Below are 23,253 nucleotides of genomic sequence, written 5' to 3'. Positions count from 1 at the left end.
GGAAGTGCTCAATGAACCATTGCTCACGGTGTGATTTATAGGCAACGTGATGAAGTTGAGTCCGCAATTCAGAATTCCACATCCTGTTACGATCGGTCTCAGGGTTTTGACTGCCGTATGAGTTCTGTTATACTCACAGACACCATTCAAACAGTTTTAGAAACTTTAGGGTGTTTTCTATCCACAAGTATTAATTATATGCATATCCTAGCTTCTGAGTTTGAGTAGGAGGCCATTTAAAATGGGCACGAATTGTTTTCAAAATTCGCTGTAGCGCCCCCTATCCTAGGCGACCGTCAAGAGGCTAAGGTATTTGAATATCGCGCCACTCGATTCCACTGGCTGTTGACTATGTGGGACGATTCCCACATACCCTAGAGAGGTTAATTCAACCTGAAGGCTGTGTGGGTTATGAATGCCTTATGAACCTGTCTTCGATGACGATCCATCAGGCTACTGTGAGGTCTACCTGTGTCGATTCTAAGCTTCCTGGGGCAACCGGAAGTTGTTAACCTCTTGGGGCTAGGTGGGACGCTAGCGTGCCACCCGTGGTGCACTCCATCAACAGCAGGTGCATTTCAAGAGCGGCAAATTTGAATCCAAATAAATGTCAAAATTCAAATTTTTCAAAAATACAACTATTTTACACCATTTGAAAGATAAACATCTCCTTAATCTAACCACATTTTACGATTTCAAAAAGGTTTTACGGCGAAAGCATAAATTTAGAGGATGTTAGGACAGTACATTTACAAGAGTTGTGTGTAATGTTTTGTCAAGTCAAAGACAGGGTCACCAAAACCATAAAACCAGCTAAAATGATGCACTAACCTTTTACAATCTCCATCAGATGACACTCCTAGGACATTATGTTAGACAATGCATGCATTTTTAGTTCTATCAAGTTCATATTTATATCCAAAAACAGCGTTTTACTATGGCATTGATGTTGAGGAAATCGTTTCCCTCCAATAACCGGCAGTCAAGTCAGCGTCACAAATTAAATAATTAAAATTAGAAAACATTGGTAAAATATTATATTGTCATTTAAAGAATTATAGATTTACATCTCTTGAACGCAATCAACTTGCCAGATTTAAAAATAACCTTACTGGGAAATCACACTTTGCAATAATCTGAGCACTGCGCCCAGAAAAATACGCGTTGCGATACAGACTAGACGTCATGTTGGGGAGATCTAAAATCGAAAATACTATGTAAATAATCCATTACCTTTGATTCTCTTCATCAGATGTCACTTCCAGGTATCACAGGTCCATAACGAATGTAGTTTTGTTCAAAAAAGCTCATCATTTATGTCCAAAAATCTCCGTCTTGTTCGCACATGATCTAAGCCAGCCGGACTTCTCGTCATGAACGAGGGGAAAAAATATATTTCCGTTCGTTCAAACATGTCAAACGTTGTATAGCATAAATCATTAGGGCCTTTTTTAACCAGAACATGAATAATATTCAAGGTGGACGAATGCATACTCTTTTATAACGTATTGGAACGAGGGTACCCAACATGAACTCGCGCGCCAGGTGTCTAATGGGACATCATCGTTCCATGGCTCTTGTTCGGTCAGATCTCCCTCCAGAAGACTCAAAACACTTTGTAAAGGCTGGTGACATCTAGTGGAAGCAATAGGAAGTGCCAAAATATTCCTAAACCCCTGTGTTTTTCAATGGGATAGGTTTAAAGTCAATACAACACATCAGGTATCCACTTCCTGTCAGAAAATGTCTCAGGGTTTTGCCTGCCAAATGAGTTCTGTTATACTCACAGACACCATTCAAACAGTTTTAGAAACTTTAGAGTGTTTTCTATCCATATATAATAAGTATATGCATATTCTAGTTACTGGGTAGGATTAGTAACCAGATTAAATCGGGTACATTTTTTTTATCCAGACGTGCAAATGCTGCCCCCTAGCCCTAACAGGTTAAATGGCTGTAAAATAGTCATATGTTTGAGAAATTGAAGTAATAGGATTTTTAAGGTTTTGAAAATCGCGCCACAGGATAGCAGTGGCTGTTACGTAGGTGGGACGAATTCGTCCCGCCTAGCCTAGAGAGGTTAATCTGGATGGTTGTACAGTCGTCTCAAATAAAACTGTGAAGGACCTCGGCGTTACTCTGGACCCTGATCTCTCTTTTGAAGAACATATCAAGACTGTTTCAAGGACAGCTTTTTTCCATCTACGTAACATTGCAAAAATCAGAAATGTTCTGTCCACAAATGACGCAGAAAAATTAATCCATGCTTTTGTTACTTCTAGGCTGGACTACTGCAATGCTCTACTTTCCAGCTACCCGGATAAAGCACTAAATAAACTTCAGTTAGTGCTAAATACGGCTGCTAGAATCCTGACTAGAACCAAAAAATGTGATCATATTACTCCAGTGCTAGCCTCCCTACACTGGCTTCCTGTTAAGGCAAGGGCTGATTTCAAGGTTTTACTGCTAACCTACAAAGCATTACATAGGCTTGCTCCTACCTATCTTTCCGATTTCGTCCTGCCGTACATACCTACACGTACGCTACGTTCACAAGACGCAGGCCTCCTAATTGTCCCTAGAATTTCTAAGCAAACGGCTGGAGGTAGGGCTTTCTCCTATAGAGCTCCATTTTTATGGAATGGTCTGCCTACCAATGTGAGAGACGCAGACTCAGTCTCAACCTTTAAGTCTTTACTGAAGACTTATCTCTTCAGTAGGTCCTATGATTAAGTATAGTCTGGCCCAGGAGTGTGAAGGTGAACGGAAAGGCTGGAGCAACGAACCGCCCTTGCTGTCTCTGCCTTGCCGGTTCCCCTCTTTCCACTGGGATTCTCTGCCTCTAACCCTTTTACAGGGGCTGAGTCACTGGCCTACTGGTGTTCTTCCATGCCGTCCATGGGAGGGGTGCGTCACTTGAGTGGGTTGAGTCACTGACGTGGTCTTCCTGTCTGGGTTGGCGCCCCCCCTTGGGTTGTGCCATGGCGGAGATCGTTGTGGGCTATACTCGGCCTTGTCTTAGGACGGTAAGTTGGTGGTTGGAGACATCCCTCTAGTGGTGTGGGGGCTGTGCTTTGGCAAAGTGGGTGGGGTTATATCCTGCCTGTTTGGCCCTGTCAGGGGGTATCATCGGATGGGGCCACAGTGTCTTCTGATCCCTCCTGTCTCAGCCTCCAGTATTTATGCTGCAGTAGTTTATGTGTCGGGGGGCTAGGGTCAATCTGTTACATCTGGAGTATTTCTCTTGTCTTATCCGGTGTCCTGTGTGTATTTAAATATGCTCTCTCTAATTCTCTCTTTCTCTCTTTCTGTCTTTCTCTCGGAGGACCTGAGCCCTAGGACCATGCCTCAGGACTACCTGGTATGATGACTCCTTGCTGTCCCCAGTCCACCTGGCCGTGCTGCTGCTCCAGTTTCAACTGTTCTGCCTGCGGCTATGGAACCCTGACCTGTTCACCGGACGTGCTTGTTGCACCCTCGACAACTACTATGATTATTATTATTTGACCATGCTGGTCATTTATGAACATTTTAACATTTTAACATCTTGACCATGTTGTGTTATAATATCCACCCTGCACAGCCAGAAGAGGACTGGCCACCCCTCATAGCCTGGTTCCTCTCTAGGTTTCTTCCTAGGTTTTTGGCCTTTTTAGGGAGTTTTTCCTAGGGAGTTTTTCCTAGCCACCGTGCTTCTTTCACATGCTTTGCTTGCTGTTTGGGGTTTTAGGCTGGGTTTCTGTACAGCACTTTGAGAATATCAGCTGATGTACGAAGGGCTATATAAAAATAAATTTGATTTGATTTGAAATTTGATTCTAAGCTTCCTGTGCCAACCGGAAGTGCCTTAAATTGGGGTCACAGTAGCTGTTTTGAAGGGTTAAAAAAGTCACATCTTTCCAAAACTTCATATGTGTGACTAGGTAACACTCATGAACTGTAAATCAGTCATTTATCCCATCAGATTTCCAAGAAAAACTCTCTCACACACACACACACACACACAGCTAGGACAGAGTGACACAGTGTGGAGCTTAGAGACTGACAGAGCCTGCAATACATTTTTACATTTTAGTCATTTAGCAGATGCTCTTATCCAGAGCGACTTACAGTAGAGAATGCATACATTTTTTTCCCCCGTACTGGTCCCCCGTGGGAATCAAACACACAACCCTGGCGTTGCAAACACCATCCTCTACCAACTGAGCCACACGGGACCACATAGTTACCTTTGTTCGAACTATCAAAGAACCGTCAGACCTAGAGCTCTGGAACTTTAGAAATCTCTTCTAGAGCTCAAGTTGATAGTGCACGGTGAGTTATGTGGCTCTAGAAGGTTCTCAAACTGAGAAACAGCCTCGTACATTTGCAATATCTTCAATTCATTTTGACCATCATGAAAATGACAACATTTAGAAATGTCCCAGAGTCGCAAGGCTAGATGCATTGAAACTGCCTCAGCCCGTAGAGACGGACCCCTACGTTTCTCTCCGATAGCTCATTCAAGGACCCCGTAGCAACGCCCTGAAAAAGTGGATTTTCAGCCCCAATTATGGTCGCTGCTCGGGCTCCAAATGACCTATCGAGCCGAAACTTGGGATTCGGGGTCACCTCAGCTAGGCCTACACAAAGTCAGAGCTGGACCCGCAGCTAGAACGTAACTAGATGTTTTACATTTTTATTATGGTTTAGTCTGAAGTCGCTGTGAATTATGGGCCTGCTCTGATATATGTGATAGTTGGCTTCTAAATGAGTTGGAGAAAGTGGGTTTGGTGTCAGATGGTATCAGTTTGGTGTCAGAATGATATCCAATTGACTGATGGAGTCCCACTTCTCTCATGTCACCATCGAGCGATGGAGAGGAGCCACTAGCACTGCCCGGCCATCTCGAGTTCATCAGGCCAGTCAATTTTGCATTTCTGCAGTTTTTTTGAGCATGTCAAATTTGTGATGGTAAATGCCCATTGATACATATTGCAAAAACTTGCAATATGATTCAATAGTGAAAAAACATCAAATGGACATGATGAAAACACCACAACGAGTGATGAGAGGAACCACAGTCACTGCCCAGCCATCCCGAGTTCATCGGGCCAGTCAATTTTGCATTTCTGCAGTATTTTTGAGCATGTCAAATTCGTAATGTAATGGCCATTTTGGACGTTTTTCAAAAAAATCGTTAAAAAACAACAGAGTCCCACTTCTCCCTCATCATACATGACAAATAGACCATCTAGGTTGATTCATGGCTTAATATAGGGCTATATATCATTTGGGCAGTATAAATGCCATTTGGACATGGTTCACTGACTTTTGGGTTTGGAAACCGACTTCTTATGATTGCACATGGCAAATGGACAAACATCCTGATTTGGCACATTCAATACTTTCATGTTGCAAAAAAGTGACTTCACTTCAACTTTTGACTTCCTATGAAATCATATTGCAAATGGACAAAACATGCCTTATGTACAAGCAAAAAAAAAGTATTATGTCAATAAAATGTCAAAAGTATCTTCATACAGTTCTTATACATGTGTAATTGACAAAAAAAATAAATAAACATAATTCGAAAGAATTTCGAAAAACGGTCCAGAAAGCACTTTTTTAGGGGGTGATAAGTTTTCGAAAAAAAAAATCACTTTTTCAAAATTTGACACTTGGGACTTGACTTGTGTTACATTTGCAATATGAAAAAGTTACGGTAGAGCGAGCTCGCCATCTATTGGATTTTTGCGGTGTGACACTTGGCATTTGCCATATGCCATTTGCAATATGATTTGGATGAAACGGTGTCCAAATGAGTGGTATTGTACATCGTGTGTATGATTTGTACTGTGCCAATATGTTCCCATTCATTTTTGTCCATTGCGAGGGGGTTACTTAAGTTACTTAATTAACTTCTTGGCGACAGGGGGCAGTATTCGGAAAATCAGATGAATAACATGCCCAAATTAAACTGCCTGCTACTCGGGCCCAGAAGGTAGGATATGCATATTATTAGAAGATTTGGATAGAAAACTCTCTGAAGTTTATAAAACTGTTTGAATGATGTCTGTGTATAACAGAACTCATACGGCAGGCAAAAATCTGAGAACAAATCCAGCCCGGAAGTGGTTTGAAGTTTTTCAAGTGATTGCCTATCTAAACTACAGTGTCTGTGGGGTCATTTTGCACTTCCTAAGGCTTCCACTAGAGATGTCAACAGTCTTTAGAACCTTGTTTCATGCTTCTACTGTTACTGGGGAGAGAATAAGAGCTGACTCAACAAGTGGACTGCCTGAGGCCAATGAGTTGTTTACTGCGCGGTCACGCAGGCACGCCGTTCCGTCTTTTTCCTCTGTAATGAATATGCTATTGTCCGGTTGGAATATTATCGAATATTTTTTATAAAAAGGCCCTAAGGATTGATTGTAAACATCGTTTGACATGTTTCTACGAACGGTAATGGAACGTTTTGACTTTTCGTCTCGGGTTTTGCGCTCGCGCATTATGCCTTTGGAATAGTGATCTGAACGCGCGAACAAAACGGAGATATTTGGACATAAATATGGAATTTATCGAACAAAACGAACATTTCTTGGGGAAGTGGTAGTCCTGGGAGTGCATTCCGACGAAGATCAGCAAAGGTAAGTGAAGAATTATAATACTATTTCTGAGTTTTGTTGACTCCAGAACTTGGTGGGTAACTGTATAGCTTGCTTTGATGGCTGAGCTCTGTACTCAGAATATTGAACAATGTGCTTTCGCCGTAAAGCTATTTTGAAATCTGACACAGCGTTAACCTGTCTGGGAACCTGGGACGTTTGCGTCCCACCCTAGTCAACAGCCAGTGGAATCGCGTCGCGTGAAATACAAATACCTCATAAATGCTATAACTTCAATTTCTCAAACATAGGACTATTTTATAGATACCTCTCCTGAATCGAACCACGTTGTCCGATTTCAAAAAGGCTTTACAGCAAAAGCAAAACATTAGATTATGTTAGGAGAGTACCCAGCCAAAAATAATCACACTGCCATTTTCAAAGCAACTAGCATGCATCACAAATACCCAAAACACAGTTAAATGCAGCACTAACCTTTGACAATCTTCATCAGATGACACTCCTAGGACATCATGTTACACAATACATGCATTTTTTGTTCGATAAAGTTCATATTTATATATAAAAACAGCATTTTACATCGGCGTGTGACGTTCAGAAAATATTTTCCCTCAAATGCTTCCGGTGAATCAGCGCTACAATTTACAAAATTACTATTCGAAAACATTGTTAAAATGTAATATTGTCATTCAAAGAATTATAGTTTAACATCTCGTGAATGCAACCGCATTGCCAGATTTAAAAATAACTTTACTGGGAAATCACACTTTGCAATAAACGAGGTGCTATGCTCAGAAAAATAGGCTAGGCGATACAGGTTAGCGCCATCTTGGAACCATCTAAAAACAAATATACTATTGTAAATATTCCCTTACCTTTGATTATCTTCATCAGAAGGCACTTCCAGAAATCCCAGGTCCACAACAAATGTAGTTTTGTTCGAAAAAGTAAAACATTTATGTCCCAATAGCTCCTTCTTCTTAGCGCGTTTCGAAGGCTACTCAAAATGTACTGAAGCGCGCGGGACTTGTCGTCACGAATGTGCAAAAAATATATTTACGCTCATTCAAACATGTCAAATGTTGTATAACATAAATCTTTAGGGCCTTTTTCAACCAGAGCTTCAATAATATTTAAGGCGGACGATTGCATTGTCTTAAACGTTTCGGAACGAAGGGGTACCCATGGGTGCCCGCGTCATAGTAGTAATGGCCCTCCCCCTATGACCAACTTTCCAGGCCCCTCGTTCGGTCAGTTTTTACCGGAGAAGACTCAAACCACTTTGTAAAGACTGTTGACATCTAGTGGAAGCCTTAGGAAGTGCTAAATGAATCCTAACTCACGTTGTGTTTCATAGGCAAAGTGTTGAAGGTGATTCCACAAATCAGATTTCCACTTCCTGCATGGAATCTTCTCAGGTTTTTGCCTGCCATATGAGTTCTGTTATACTCACAGACTCCATTCAAACAGTTTTAGAAACTTTAGAGTGTTTTCTATCCGAATCTACTAATTATATGCATATTCAAGTTAGTGGGCAGGAGTTGTAACCAGATTAAATCGGGTACGTTTTTTTATCCAGACATGCAAATACTACCCCTAGCCCCAACAGGTTAACCTCCCTGGGCAAGTTGGGACGCTAGTCAACAGCCAGTGGAATCGCGTGGCGCGAAATACAAATACCTCATGAATGCTATAACTTTAATTTCTCAAACATATGACTATTTTACACCATTTTATAGATACACTTCTCCTGAATCGAACCACGTTGTCCGATTTCAAAAAGGCTTTACAGCAAAAGCAAAACATTAGATTATGTTAGGAGAGTACATCGACAAAAACAACCACACAGCCATTTTCCTAGCAACTAGCATGCATCACAAATACCCAACACAGCTAAATGCAGCACTAACCTTTGACGATCTTCATCAGATGACACTCCTAGGACATCATGTTACACAATACATGCATTTATGTTCGATAAAGTTTATATTTATATATAAAAACAGCTTTTTACATCGGCGCGTGACGTTCAGAAAACATTTTCCCTCAAATACTGCCGGTGATACAGCGCCACAATTTAAAAAAATATTTGTCATAAACATTGATACAATATTAAACTGTCATTCAAATAATTATAGATGAACATCTCCTTTATGCAAACGCTATGAAAGATTTCAAAAAAGCTTCACGAGGAAAGCACTCTTTGCAATAATCTGAGTACTGAGCTCAGAAAAATACACTAGGCTATACAGATAGCCGCCATCTTGGAGTCATCTAAAATCATACATTGCATTAGAAATATTCCCTTACCTTCGATCATCTTCATCAGAAGGCACTTCCAGGAATCCCAGGTCCACAACAAATGTTGTTTTGTTCGATAAAGTCCATAATTTATGTCCAAATAACTCCTTGTTGTTCGTGCGTCCAGTAAGCTACTCCAAGTGTAGAAAGCGCGTGGACGATGTCGCGACGAAAAGTTAAAGAAAAGTTGTATTTACGTTCATTCAAACATGTCAAACGTTGTAAAACATCAATCTTTAGGGCCTTCAGAATGTGAAGATTCAATAATATTTCAACCGGACGGTTCCTGTGTCTTGAAAAAGGTTTTGGAACGGGAGCGATCCATCCTCATGAACGCACTCCAAGAAGTGATGTCACCCCCTGCCTCAACAACTTCCCCTCCTTGTCATTCGGGCTCTGTTCATCGTAGAAGCTTCAAACAACTTTGTAAAGACTGTCGACATCTAGTGCAAGCCGTAGGAAGTGCACACTTATTACAATGTCACTGTGTATTCAATAGGAAACGACTTGAAGAGAGCCCATGCATCCAGATTTCCACTTCCTGGTAGGATTTCTCTCAGGTTTTTGCTTGCCATATGAGTTCTGTTATACTCACAGACACCATTCAAACGGTTTTAGAAACTTCAGAGTGTTTTCTATCCAAATCTACTAATAATATGCATATCCTAGCTTCTGAGTTTGAGTCGGAGGCAGTTTAATATGGGCACATATTTTTTCCGAAATTGTCAATACTGCCCCCTAGCCCCAACAGATTTTAAGGAGAAGTGCATTTTTTATCAACGTTTATGATGAGTATTTTTGTAAATTGATGTGCTCATTCACCGGAAGTTTTGGGAGGCAAAACATTTTCTGAACATCACGCGCCAATGTAAAATGGCACGCGATCGAACAAAACATACATGTATTGTGTAACATTGAGTCCTGGGAGTGTCATCTGATGAAGATCGTCAAAAGTTAGTGATTCATTTTAGCTGTATTTCTGTTTTTTGTGACACCTCTCCTTGCTTGGAAAAGGGCTGTGTAGTTTTTCTTGTCTCGGCGCTGACCTAACATAATCTAATGTTATGCTTTCGCCGTAAAGCCTTTTTGAAAATCGGACAATGTGGTTGAATTAACGAAAAGTGAATCTTTAAAACGGGATATAATAGTTGTATGTTTGAGAAATTTGAATTATGAGATTTTTGTTGTTTTGAATTTGCTGCCCTGCTGGCTGTTGAATAGTGTGTCCCACATGTCCCAGAGAGGTTTAAAGGTTGTATTCATTTAAACTTGCACTTGGGAAACTTTTACCTCTCATGGCCACATGGTGCCATCTTTAATGTTAACCTGTTAGGGCTAGGGGGCAGTATTTGCACGGCTGGATAAAAAAAATGTACCCAATTTAATCTGGTTACTAATCCTACCCAGTAACTAGAATATGCATATACTTATTATATATGGATAGAAAACACTCTAAAGTTTCTAAAACTGTTTGAATGGTGTCTGTGAGTATAACAGAACTCATTTGGCAGGCATAACCCTGAGACATTTTCTGACAGGAAGTGGATACCTGATGTGTTGTATTACCTTTAAACCTATCCCATTGAAAAACACAGGGGCTGAGGAATATTTTGGCACTTCCTATTGCTTCCACTAGATGTCACCAGCCTTTACAAAGTGTTTTGAGTCTTCTGGAGGGAGATCTGACCGAACAAGAGCCATGGAACGATGATGGCCCATTAGACACCTGGCGCGCGAGTTCATGTTGGGTACCCTCGTTCCAATACGTTATAAAAGAGTATGCATTCGTCCACCTTGAATATTATTCATGTTCTGGTTAAAAAAGGCCCTAATGATTTATGCTATACAACGTTTGACATGTTTGAACGAACGTAAATATATTTTTTCCCCTCGTTCATGACGAGAAGTGCGGCTGGCTTAGATCATGTGCTAACAAGACGGAGATTTTTGGACATAAATGATGAGCTTTTTTGAACAAAACTACATTCGTTATGGACCTGTGATACCTGGAAGTGACATCTGATGAAGAGAATCAAAGGTAATGGATTATTTGCATAGTATTTTCGATTTTAGATCTCCCCAACATGACGTCTAGTCTGTATCGCAACGCGTATTTTTCTGGGCGCAGTGCTCAGATTATTGCAAAGTGTGATTTCCCAGTAAGGTTATTTTTAAATCTGGCAAGTTGATTGCGTTCAAGAGATGTAAATCTATAATTCTTTAAATGACAATATAATATTTTACCAATGTTTTCTAATTTTAATTATTTAATTTGTGGTGTTGACTTGACTGCCGGTTATTGGAGGGAAACGATTTCCTCAACATCAATGCCATAGTAAAACGCTGTTTTTGGATATAAATATGAACTTGATAGAACTAAAAATGCATGCATTGTCTAACATAATGTCCTAGGAGTGTCATCTGATGGAGATTGTAAAAGGTTAGTGCATCATTTTAGCTGGTTTTATGGTTTTGGTGACCCTGTCTTTGAATTGACAAAACATTACACACAACTCTTGTAAATGTACTGTCCTAACATACTCTAAATTTATGCTTTCGCCGTAAAACCTTTTTGAAATCGTAAAACGTGGTTAGATTAAGGAGATGTTTATCTTTCAAAGGGTGTAAAATAGTTGTATGTTTGAAAAATTTGAATTTTGACATTTATTTGGATTCAAATTTGCCGCTCTTGAAATGCACCTGCTGTTGATGGAGTGCACCACGGGGGGGACGCTAGCGTCCCACCTAGCCCATAGAGGTTAATGGGGCAGCAGGTAGCCTAGTGGTTAGAGTGTTGGACCAGTAACCGAAAAGTTGCTAGATCGACTCCCTGAGCTGGTAAAAACCTGTCATTCTGCCCCTGAACACGGCAGGTAACCCACTGTTCCTAGGCCGTCATTGTAAATAAGAATTTGTTCTTAACTGACTTGCCTAGTTAAATAAAGGTTAAAAAAATGGAAGCCTCTTAAAAATAATCCAGTTAGAATCAGGAATTCCCCAGGGTAGCTGTTTAGGCCCCTTGCATTTTTACTAACGAAATGCCACTGACTTTTAGTAAGCCAGAGTGTCTATGGATGTGGATGACTCAACATTATACACATCAGCTACTACAGTAACTGAAATGACTGCAACACTCAACAAAGAGCTGCAGTTAGTTTCAGAGTGGGTGGCAAGACATAACAGCCCTAAATATTTCTAAAACTTAAAGCATTGTATTTGCAACAAAACACTCACTAAACCCTAAACCTCAACTAAATCTTGTAATAAATAATATGGAAATTGAGCAAGTTGAGATGACTAAACTGCTTGAAGTAACCCTAGATTGTAAACTGTCATGGTCAAAACATATTGAAGCAGTAGTAGCTAAGATGGGGAGAAGTCTGTCTATAATAAAGCGATGCTCTGCCTTCTTAACAACACTATCAACAAGGCAGGTCCTACAGGCCCTAGTTTTGTCGCACCTTGACTACTGTTCAGTCGTGTGGTCAGGTGCCACAAAAAGGGACTTAGGATAATTGAAATTGGCTCAGAACAGGGCAGTACGACTGGTCCTTGGATGTACACAGAGAGCTAATATTAATAATATGCCTGTCAATCTCTTCTGGCTGAAAGTGGAGGAGAGATTGACTTCATCGCTACTTTTATTTATGATGTTGAATGCACCGAGCTGTCTGTGTAAACTACTGGCACACAGCTCCATTCATACCCCACAAGACATGCCACAAGAGGTCTCTTCACAGTCCCCAAGTCCAGAACAGACTATGGGAGGCACACAGTACTACATAGAGCTACATGGAACTCTATTCCACATCAAGTAACTCATGCCAGCAGTAAAATTAGATTTAAATAATAGATTAAAAACATCTTATGGAACAGCAGGGACAGTGAAGCAACACAAACATTGGCACAGACACATGCACACACACACACACATAAAATAAACACTATATCTACACATGGATTTATTACTGTAGATACGTGGTGGGGTGGGGGGTGGGATATGGGCCTGAGGGCACACAGTGTGTTGTGAAATCTGTGAATGTACTGTAATGTTTTTAAAATTGTATAAACTGCCTTAATTTTGCTGGACCTCAGGAAGAGTAGCTGCTGCTTTGGCAGCAGCCAATGGGGATCCATAATAAATAAATACAAATACACACACACACACACACACACACACACACACACACACACACACACACTTAACACACACCGAAACAAACACTCACAAACAGCTCTTTACTGGCCATTGATGGTGAATCCATCTGTAGTTGCGGATCATAGTGCTGGCTGGCTGAGCTCTGACTGCTGATGAAGGCAGTGTTGCTGTATCTGGAGAGTCCTCTCTGTGCATTAGCCAGTCAATTCACATAAGCAGAACAATCTGGAGACGCCTGAGGAGATGACAGGGTCGGGCAACTGATGAAAAGTGCATGGGGCCGATGACGCAACCCTTGGACACTCCATTATAGAAATCGCCTGCTAACATTCTTTTTTGGAGACAGTGATGAGGGGGAGTAGGGACTCATCTATAAGAGAGAGAGAAAGGGTTGCTCAAATCAATACTCATTGATGAGCTGGAGTGTGCTCTGTGCAGAAGCTAAAACGTTCACTGTTTATTTTGATGGTCCAAATAGTCCGTCTGTAGATGCTCTACAGATGGTCATATAATCAACAAACTATCTGTTGATAAGCAAGTGCTTGTTAAGGTTACGGTTAGGATTAGGTTAAGAATAAGGGTTAGGGTAAGGGTTAGGGGTAGGGTAAGGGTTAAGTTTAGAGTTAGGATAAGGGTTAAGGTTGGAGTTAGGGTTAGTAGATAGTTAGTGGAAATGTTACTGAGCATCCAAAGATGGACTATCCAAATAAAAGTGTTACTGGCTAAACCACAACTTCCACTGTTCTCTTACAAACCACCTTAACTGTATGATTTCAGTCTAAACATATAGAGACGTGATGATTATGAAGATGCTACTAAGATTCACAACCTGGTTATGGAGTTAATCCTGTAAGGCCAACTTGTGGTGAAAAATACCTCTGAAATTGACCAGGCATGATGATCATACATGTCAGGGTTAGAGCTGCAATACACTCACAGTAGGCTAATACACACAGTTCTGACACACAGCTGGACAGACTAGTAGTGGCTGATGCCCCGTCTAGCCTGAGACTATCATGAAACCTACAGGAATGTGACATGCTTCACACTGGCAAGCCTATTTCATGCTCCAGGTCCTCAGAGCAATGAGGGTTGCACTTCTGGGAGTGTGGGTTTCGAAAAGAGTGACACTGACTGGAAAACATTTCAGAGGAAAGATGAGATACTTTCCCAAGCGCATACCTACCAAATCTATCCCCAACACCCTAAAAGCCATATCTTGTCTGTCGATTGTATCAACCAACCTGGCCATGACCAGGATACATCTCACAGTGGTGCATACACCTATATCTTTTTTCAGGGACTGGGTAAAGAGAGACAAACTGAATGCAGAAAGTTATGCTGACATTGCAACAATTTCAATGATTTTACTGAGTTACAGGAAATCAGTAAATTTTCAATAAATTGATTTGTCCCTAATTTATGTATTTTACATGACTGGGCAGGGGCCAGGCCCAGCCAATCAGAATTCGTTTTTCCAACAAAAGCTTTATTACAGACAAAAATACTCCAGTTTCATCAGCTGTCCGGGTGGCTGGTCTCACATGATCCCTCAGGTGAGGAAGCCAGATGCAGTGGTCCTGGGCTGGTGTGGTTACATGTGGTCTGTGGTTGTGAGGCCGGTTTGATGTACTGACAAATTCAAAAAAAAAAAAAATGTTGGAGGCGGCTTATGGTAAAGAAATGAACATTAAATTCTCTGGCAACAGCTCAGGTGGACATGTCTGCAGTCAGCATGCCAATTGCACACTCCCTCAAAACTTGAGACATCTGTGACATTCTGTTGTGTGATAAAACTGCACATTTTAGAGTGGGCTTGAATTGTCCCCAGCACAAGGTGCTCCCGTGTAATGATCATGCTGTTTAATCAGCTTCTTGATATGCCACACCTGTCACGTGGATGGATTATATTAGGAAAGGAGAAATGCTCACTAACAGGGATGTAAACAAATTTGTGCACAACGTTTGAGAGAAATAAGCTTTTTGTGCATATGGAACATCCGTGATTTTTTTTAATTATTTCAGCTCATGAAACATGGTACCAACACTTCACATGTTGCGTTTATTTTTGTTAAGTACAGTACCATTCAAAAGTTTGGACACACCTACTCATTCAAGGGTTTTTCTTTATTTATAGTATTTTCTATGTTGTAGAATAATAATGAAAACATAACGGCTATGAAATAACACATATGGAATCATGTAGTAACCAAAAATGTGTTAAAACCTCTTACATCTAGACGTTCCGCTAGCGGAACACCTGCTCCAATATCCAATGATAGGCGTGGCGCGAATTACAAATTCCTCAAAAATACAAAAACTTCAATTTTTCAAACATATGACTATTTTACAGCATTTTAAAGACAAGACTCTCCTTTATCTAACCACACTGTCCGATTTCAAAAAGGCTTTACAGCGAAAGCAAAACATTAGATTATGTCAGCAGAGTACCCAGCCAGAAATAATCAGACACCCATTTTTCAAGCTAGCATAAAAAACAAAACCACAGCTAAATGCAGCACTAACCTTTGATGATCTTCATCAGATGACAACCCTAGGACATTATGCTATACAATACATGCATGTTTTGTTCAATCAAGTTCATATTTATATCAAAAACCAGCTTTTTACATTAGCATGTGACATTCAGAACTAGCAAACCTCCGGTGAATTTACTAAATTACTCACGATAAACGTTCACAAAAAACATAACAATTATTTTAAGAATTATAGATACAGAACTCCTTTGTGCAATCGAGGTGTCCGATTTTAAAATAGCTTTTCGGTGAAAGCACATTTTGCAATATTCTGAGTAGATAGCCCAGCCATCACGGCTAGCTATTTAGACACCCACCAAGTTTAGCCCTGACCAAACTCCGATTTACTATTAGAAAAGTTTGATTACCTTTGGTGTTCTTCGTCAGAATGCACTCCCAGGACTTCTACTTCAATAACAAATGTTGGTTTGGTTCAAAAGAATCAATTGTTATATCCAAATAGTGGCGTTTTGTTCGTGCGTTCAAGACACTATCCGAAGTGTAAATAAGGGTCATGTGCACGACGCATTTCGTGACAAAAAATTTCTAAATATTCCACTACCGTGCTTCGAAGCATGTCAACCGCTGTTTAAAATCAATTTTTATGCCATTTTCTCGTAAAAAAGCGATAATATTCCGACCGGGAAAGCGTGTATACGTACAAAGAGAGAGAAAATAAAAGCATGGGATCCCCTCGTGCACGAGCGTGAGTCTCACAGTACTGTGACCAGCCACTATCCAAACGCGCTACTTTGTTTCAGCCAGAGCCTGCAAAGCCACGATTCAGCTTTTTGCCGCCTTCTGAGAGCCCATGGGAGCCGTAGGAAGTGTCACGTAACAGCAGAGATCCCCTGTAATGGATAGAGATAATCAAGAAGGGCAAGAAATGGTCAGACAGGGCACTTCCTGTAAGGAATCTTTTGTGGCAGGGCTGAAATGTCCTTTTGTCCTTTTGTGGCAGGGCTGAAATGCAGTGGAAATGTTTTTGGGGGATTCAGTTCATTTGCATGGCAAAGAGGGACTTTGCAATTAATTGCAATTCATCTGATCACTCTTCATAACATGCTGGAGTATATGCAAATTGCCATAACACAAACTGAGGCAGCAGACTTTGTGAAAATGTATATGTGTGGCATTCTCTAAACTTTTGGCCTCGACTGTACACTATATTAGGCCCAGTCTTTGTAACTTTGGTTTTCCTAGATATGGCTATTATATTCTGATCACTACATCCTATGGATTTGGATACTGCTTTAAAGCACATATCTGCAGCGTTAGTAAAAATGTGATCAATACATGTTGATGATGATTTCAAAAACTTCTTAGTGATAGGGACTTCTTGTCGACAACATCCGGTGAAATTGGAGGGCGAGCAATTCAAATAAATAATTGTAATATTAAACATTCATGAACATGCAAGTATCTTATATTTTTTAAATGTTAAATTCTTGTTAATCTAACTGTGTTGTTCGATTTACAATAGGCTTTACAGCGAAAGCATACCATCCGATTGTCTGAGGACGGCGCCCCACAACATATTTTTCAACCAGCACAGGCTTCACATTTACATTACATTTACATTTTTACGTCATTTAGTAGACGCTCTTATCCAGAGCGACTTACAAGCTGGTGCATTCACCTTATGATATCCAGTGGAACAACCACTTTACAATAGTACATCTATATCTTTTTTTTGGGGGGGGGGTGGGTAGAAGGATTACTTTATCCTATCCCAGGTATTCCTTAAAGAGGTGGGGTTTCAGGTGTCTCCGGAAGGTGGTGATTGACTCCGCTGTCCTGGCGTCGTGAGGAAGCTTGTTCCACCATTGGGGTGCCAGAGCAGCGAACAGTTTTGACTGGGCTGAGCGGGAACTGTGCTTCCTCAGAGGTAGGTAGGCGAGCAGGCCAGAGGTGGATGAACGCAGTGCCCTTGTTTGGGTGTAGGGCCTGATCAGAGCCTGAAGGTACGGAGGTGCCGTTCCCCTCACAGCTCCGTAGGCAAGCACCATGGTCTTGTAGCGGATGCGAGCTTCAACTGGAAGCCAGTGGAGAGAGCGGAGGAGCGGGGTGACGTGAGAGAACTTGGGAAGGTTGAACACCAGACGGGCTGCGGCGTTCTGGATGAGTTGTAGGGGTTTAATGGCACTGGCAGGGAGCCCAGCCAACAGCGAGTTGCAGTAATCCAGACGGGAGATGACAAGTGCCTGGATTAGGACCTGCGCCGCTTCCTGTGTGACCACTACTGTGTAAGAGGTCATACAAGAAGTTTTGTAGTGATTCGAATGTTGATGATGTAAAGAGTATTTGCTGGTCTGTGGTGTGTCATGAGGAGCAACCATACGCTGCACTTGACGCATTTATGAAACTACTTATTCCAGTTACTAATAAGCACACACCCATTAACCTGTTTGGGCTAGGGGGCAGTATTGACACGGCTGGATAAAAAACGTACCCGATTTAATCTGGTTACTACTCCTGCCCAGTAACTAGAATATGCATATAATTATTGGCTTTGGATAGAAAACACTCCAAAGTTTCTAAAACTGTTTGAATGGTGTCTGTGAGTATAACAGAACTCAAATGGCAGGTCAAAACCTGAGAAGATTCTGTACAGGAAGTACCCTGTCTGACCATTTCTTCCCCTTCTTGATTATCTCTATCCATTACAAAGGATCTCTGCTGTTACGTGACACTTCCTACGGCTCACATGGGCTCTCAGAAGGCGGCAAAAAGCTGAATCGTGGCTTTGCAGGCTCTGGCTGAAACAAAGTAGCGCGTTTGGGTAGTGGCTTGTTACAGTACTGTGAGACTCAGGCTCGTGCCCGCGTCGACCGAATGCTTTCTTTTCCTTTGTCTGTTTACCTAAACGGAGATTCCCGGTCGGAATATTATCGCTTTTTTACGAGAAAAATTGCATAAAAAATGGATTTTAAACAGCGGTTGACATGCTTCGAAGTACGGTAATGGAATATTTAGATTTTTTTTGTCACGAATTGCGCCATGCTCGCGACCCTGATTTACCATTTCGGATAGTGTCTTGGAACGCACGAACAAAACGCCGCTATTTGGATATAACGATGGATTATTTTGGACCAAACCAACATTTGTTATTGAAGTAGAAGTCCTGGGAGTGCATTCTGACGAAGACAACAAATGTAATCAAATTTTTGTAATAGTAAATCTGATTTTGGTGAAGGCTAAACTTGCTGGGTGTCTAAATAGCTAGCCCGTGATGGCTGGGCTATGTACTTAGAATATTGCAAAATGTGCTTTCACCAAAAAGCTATTTAAAAATCGAACATATCGAGTGCATAGAGGAGTTCTGTATCTATAATTCTTAAAATAATTGTTATGCTTTTTGTGAACATTTATCGTGAGTAATTTAGTAAATTGTTAGTAAATTCCCCGGAAGTTTGCGGGGGGTATGCTAGTTCTGAACGTCACATGCTAATGTAAAAAGCTGTTTTTTGATATAAATATGAACTTGATTGAACAAAACATGCATGTATTGTATAACATAATGTCCTAGGGTTGTCATCTGATGAAGATCATCAAAGGTTAGTGCTGCATTTAGCTGTGGTTTGGGTTTTTGTGACATTATATGCTAGCTTGAAAATGGGTGTCTGATTATTTCTGGCTGGGTACTCTGCTGACATAATATAATGTTTTGCTTTCGTTGTAAAGCCTTTTTGAAATCGGACAGTGTGGTTAGATTAACGAGAGTCTTGTCTTTAAATAGCTGTAAAATAGTCATATGTTTGAGAAATTGAAGTAATAGGATTTTTAAGGTTTTGAAAATCGCGCCACAGGCTTCAAGTGGCTGTTACGTAGGTGGGACGAATTCCTCCCGCCTAGCCCATAGAGGTTAAACCCGAGAGGCAGCTCCAAGATTTTTTTTGGGGTGGGGCATATGGGTAGTTTGGCGGGGCAAGTTTGGAGCCCCAGGCCAAATCCCCGGACTGTTTCACAGAAGCCAGTTAATGGACAGGTCTCGTGCTTCGGGGTAATGAGTATTATGGCGAGGCCAAGTGTTTTTATGCCAGTACGCGCTATACCAGCGCCCCGCATTTACCAGGGGGTAGTAGGCATTCAGCCAGAAAGGGCGATGCCAGGTTTAAGCTCGAGACCGCCAGTAAGCTTCCAAGGTCCTATATATCTTGTTCCCGCTCCACGCACTAGCCTAGAGGTGCGTGTTCCCAGTCTGGCACGTCCAGTACCAGCACCACGCACCAGGTTTCAAGTGCATCAGCCCAGTCCGACTCGTCCTGTTCCCGCTCCCCGCATTAGCCTGGAGGTGCGTGTTCCCAGTCTGGCACGGCGAGTACCAGCACCACGCACCAGGTTTCAACTGCGTCAGCCCAGTCCGACTCGTCCTGTTCCCGCTCCCCGCACTAGCCTGGAGGTGCGTGTCCCCAGGCTGATAACCCCAGTACCAGCACCACGCACCAGGTTTCAAGTGCGTCAGCCCAGTCCGACTCGTCCTGTTGCCGCTCCCCGCACTAGCCTGGAGGTGCGTGTTCACAGGCTGATAACCCCAGTACCAGCACCACGCACCAGGCTTCCAGTGCGTCGGCTCAGTCAGAAGTCGCCAGAGCCGCCCGTCAGTCAGGAGTCGCCAGAGTTGCCCGACTGCCCGGAGATGCCAGAGTGGCCCGACTGCCCGGAGATGCCAGAGTGGCCCGACTGCCCGGAGATGCCAGAGTGGCCCGACTGCCCGGAGATGCCAGAGTGGCCCGACTGCCCGGAGATGCCAGAGTGGCCCGACGGCCCGGAGATGCCAGAGTGGCCCGACGGCCAGGATCAGCCAGAGTGGCCCGTCGGCCCAGAGTCTGCTGATGACCAAAAATCAAGGGAGTCTAGCAGCAACCCTAAACTGAGTAAGCCTGACATTTCAGAACTTAAAGTAATTAACGGTTGAATTGATGAGTCTGCATACAGGGTGGAGAGGAGGAGGTCTGCCCATGATCCAGAGCAGGGGGAGTATGCCTACGGTCCGAGGCTGATCGGGTCGGTCGGCACTCTGGAAGACAATAGGCCGGAGCATGAACCACCACCTGCATAGGTGGGTTGGGGAGGGGGGGTGTAGCACAAGTGCCGTCGGTGACGGCAGCCACCCTCCCTTCCCTCCCTTTAGTTTAGGGGGATTTTTTTTGGGGGGGGTTTGTTATTCTTGAGGTGCTTCCGGAGTTAGCACCTTTGGGGGGGGGGGGGGTACTGTCACGTCCTGGCCAGTATAAGGGTTAATTGTTATTGTAGTTTGGTCAGGACGTGGCAGAGGGTATTTGTTTTATGTGGGTCGGGGTGGTGTTTTGGTAAAAGGGCGTTTGATTTATTATTTCTGGGTTTTTGGTTTATGGTCTATGTTTATGTAGTTCTATGTGTAGTCTGGTTAATGCATTTCTATGATAGGTTGATTGGGGTTTGGGACTCTCAATTGGAGGCAGGTGCTTCCTCGTTGCCTCTGATTGAGAGTCCTATATATGGGTAATTGTTTGGTGTAGGTTTTGTGGGAGATTGTTTCTTGTCTAGCGTGTATGAGACTGAGGAGACTGTTCGGTGATCGTGAGTTTGTTTTGTTGTTTGGTGTTCATTTTGAGTTTAATAAATGTTCAAAATGAACAAACACAGTCCTGCTGCATTTTGGTCCTCCTTTACCAGCGATAACCGTGACATATATCCCCTTGGATTAATGAGGAATTGAAAAATGGCATGGTTGAGAGGGATGAGGCAAAAGGTATGGCAATTAAGTCTGGCAGCCCAACTGATTGGCAAACATACTGCAAATTACAAAATCATTTGACTAAACTAAATAAAAATAAAAATGACCTACACAATGAAACAAAGTATATAAAGAATGATAGTAAAAAGCTTTGGGGCATCTTAAATGACATTTTGGGAAAAAAGCCAAATCGGCTCCTTCATTGAATCATTCATCACAAAGCCCACTGATATTGTAAACTACTTTAATGACTTTTTCATTGGCAAGGTAAGCAACAAACGCTTACACTACACATCCAAGTATATCGGACCAAATTATGAAAGACAAGAATTGTAGGTTTGAATTCCGGAAAGTCAGTGAGGAAGAGGTGAAAATATTATTGTTGTCTATCAACAATGACAAGCCACCGGGGTCTGGCAATCTGGATGGAAAACTACTGAGGATAATAGCAGATGATATTGCCACTCCTATTTGCCACATCTTCAATTTAAGCCTATTAGAGAGCGTGTGCCCTCAGGCCTGGATGGAAGCTAAGTCATTCCGCTACCCAAGAATAGTAAAGCCTCCTTTTACTGGCTCAAATATGTTTGACCAGATACAATGCTACTTTACAAGTAAACAAATTGACAACAGAATATCAGCATGCTTATAGGGAAGGACACTCAACAAGCACAGCACTTACACAAAATGACTGATGATTGGCTGAGAGAAATTGATGATAAAATGATTGAGGGCTGTATTTTTAGACTTCAGTGCAGCTTTTGACATTATCGATCATAGTCTGCTGCTGGAAAAACATATGTGCTATGGCTTTACACCCCCTCTTATAATGTGGATAAAGAGTTACTTGTCTAACAGAACACAGAGGGTGATCTTTAACCTATCTGGGCTAGGGGGCAGTATTTTCACGGCCGGATGAAAAACGTACCCAATTTTAAACAGGTTACTACTCTGGCCCAGAAACTAGAATATGCATATTATTAGTAGATTTTGATAGAAAACACTCTGAAGTTTCTAAAATTGTTTGAATGGTGTCTGTGAGGGTAACAGAACTCATATGGCAGGCAAAAACCTGAGAAATTCTAGCAGGAAGTGGAAAGTCTGAGAATTGTAGTTCTTCTTTTGATTCTCTATCGAAGCTACAGTGTCTGTGGGGTGACGTTGCACTTCCTAAGGCTTCCATTGGCTGTCTAAAGCCTTCAGAAAGTGGTTTGAGCATTCTTCTGTCACTGGGCAGAGTATAGGAGCTCATTCACTGAGTGGTCTGCCTGGCAACAAAGGGATTGGATATGCGCACTCACGCAAGCACGCCGTTACTTTTTCTTCTTGAATTAATATGCTATTGTCTGGTTGGAATATTATCGTAATTTTACGTAAAAAATACCATAAAGATTAATTTTAATCTCTCTCGGGTATGTGGGACGAAATCGTCCCACCTAGTCAACAGCCAGTGGAATCGAGTGGCGCGATATTCAAAAACCTTAAAAATGCTATAACTTCAATTTCTCAAACATATGACTATTTTACACCATTTTAAAGACAAGACTCTCGTTAATCTAACAACATTACCCGATTTCAAAAAGGCTTTACCACAAAAGCAAAACATTAGATTATGTCAGGAGAGTACCCAGCCAGAAATAATCACACACCCATTTTTCAAGCTAGCATAGAATGTCACAAAAACCAAAACCACAGCTAAATGCAGCACTAACCTTTGATGATCTTCATCAAATGACACTCCTAGGACATTATGTTAGACAATACATGCATGTTTTGTTCAATCAAGTTCATATTTATATCTAAAACCAGCTTTTTACATTAGCATGTGACGTTCAGAACTAGCATTCCCACCGAACACTTCCGGTGAATTTTTCTAAATTACTCACGATAAACGTTCACAAAAAACATAACAATTATTTTAAGAATTAT

At 41.8% G+C, this 23,253-nt stretch overlaps 1 pseudogene; it reads right to left on the bottom strand.

The window, feature by feature from the left end:
* The window catches only part of LOC106567389 (kazrin-like), a 215,685-nt pseudogene that overhangs the window by 113,885 nt on the left and 78,547 nt on the right, over positions 1 to 23,253 (bottom strand).

The sequence above is a fragment of the Salmo salar genome, chromosome ssa13 (genome assembly GCF_905237065.1).
Source record: "Salmo salar chromosome ssa13, Ssal_v3.1, whole genome shotgun sequence".
In the NCBI taxonomy this organism is placed as follows: domain Eukaryota; kingdom Metazoa; phylum Chordata; class Actinopteri; order Salmoniformes; family Salmonidae; genus Salmo; species Salmo salar.
Note: the sequence above shows the minus strand (reverse complement) of the source record. Positions and strands in the feature narration are given on the sequence as shown.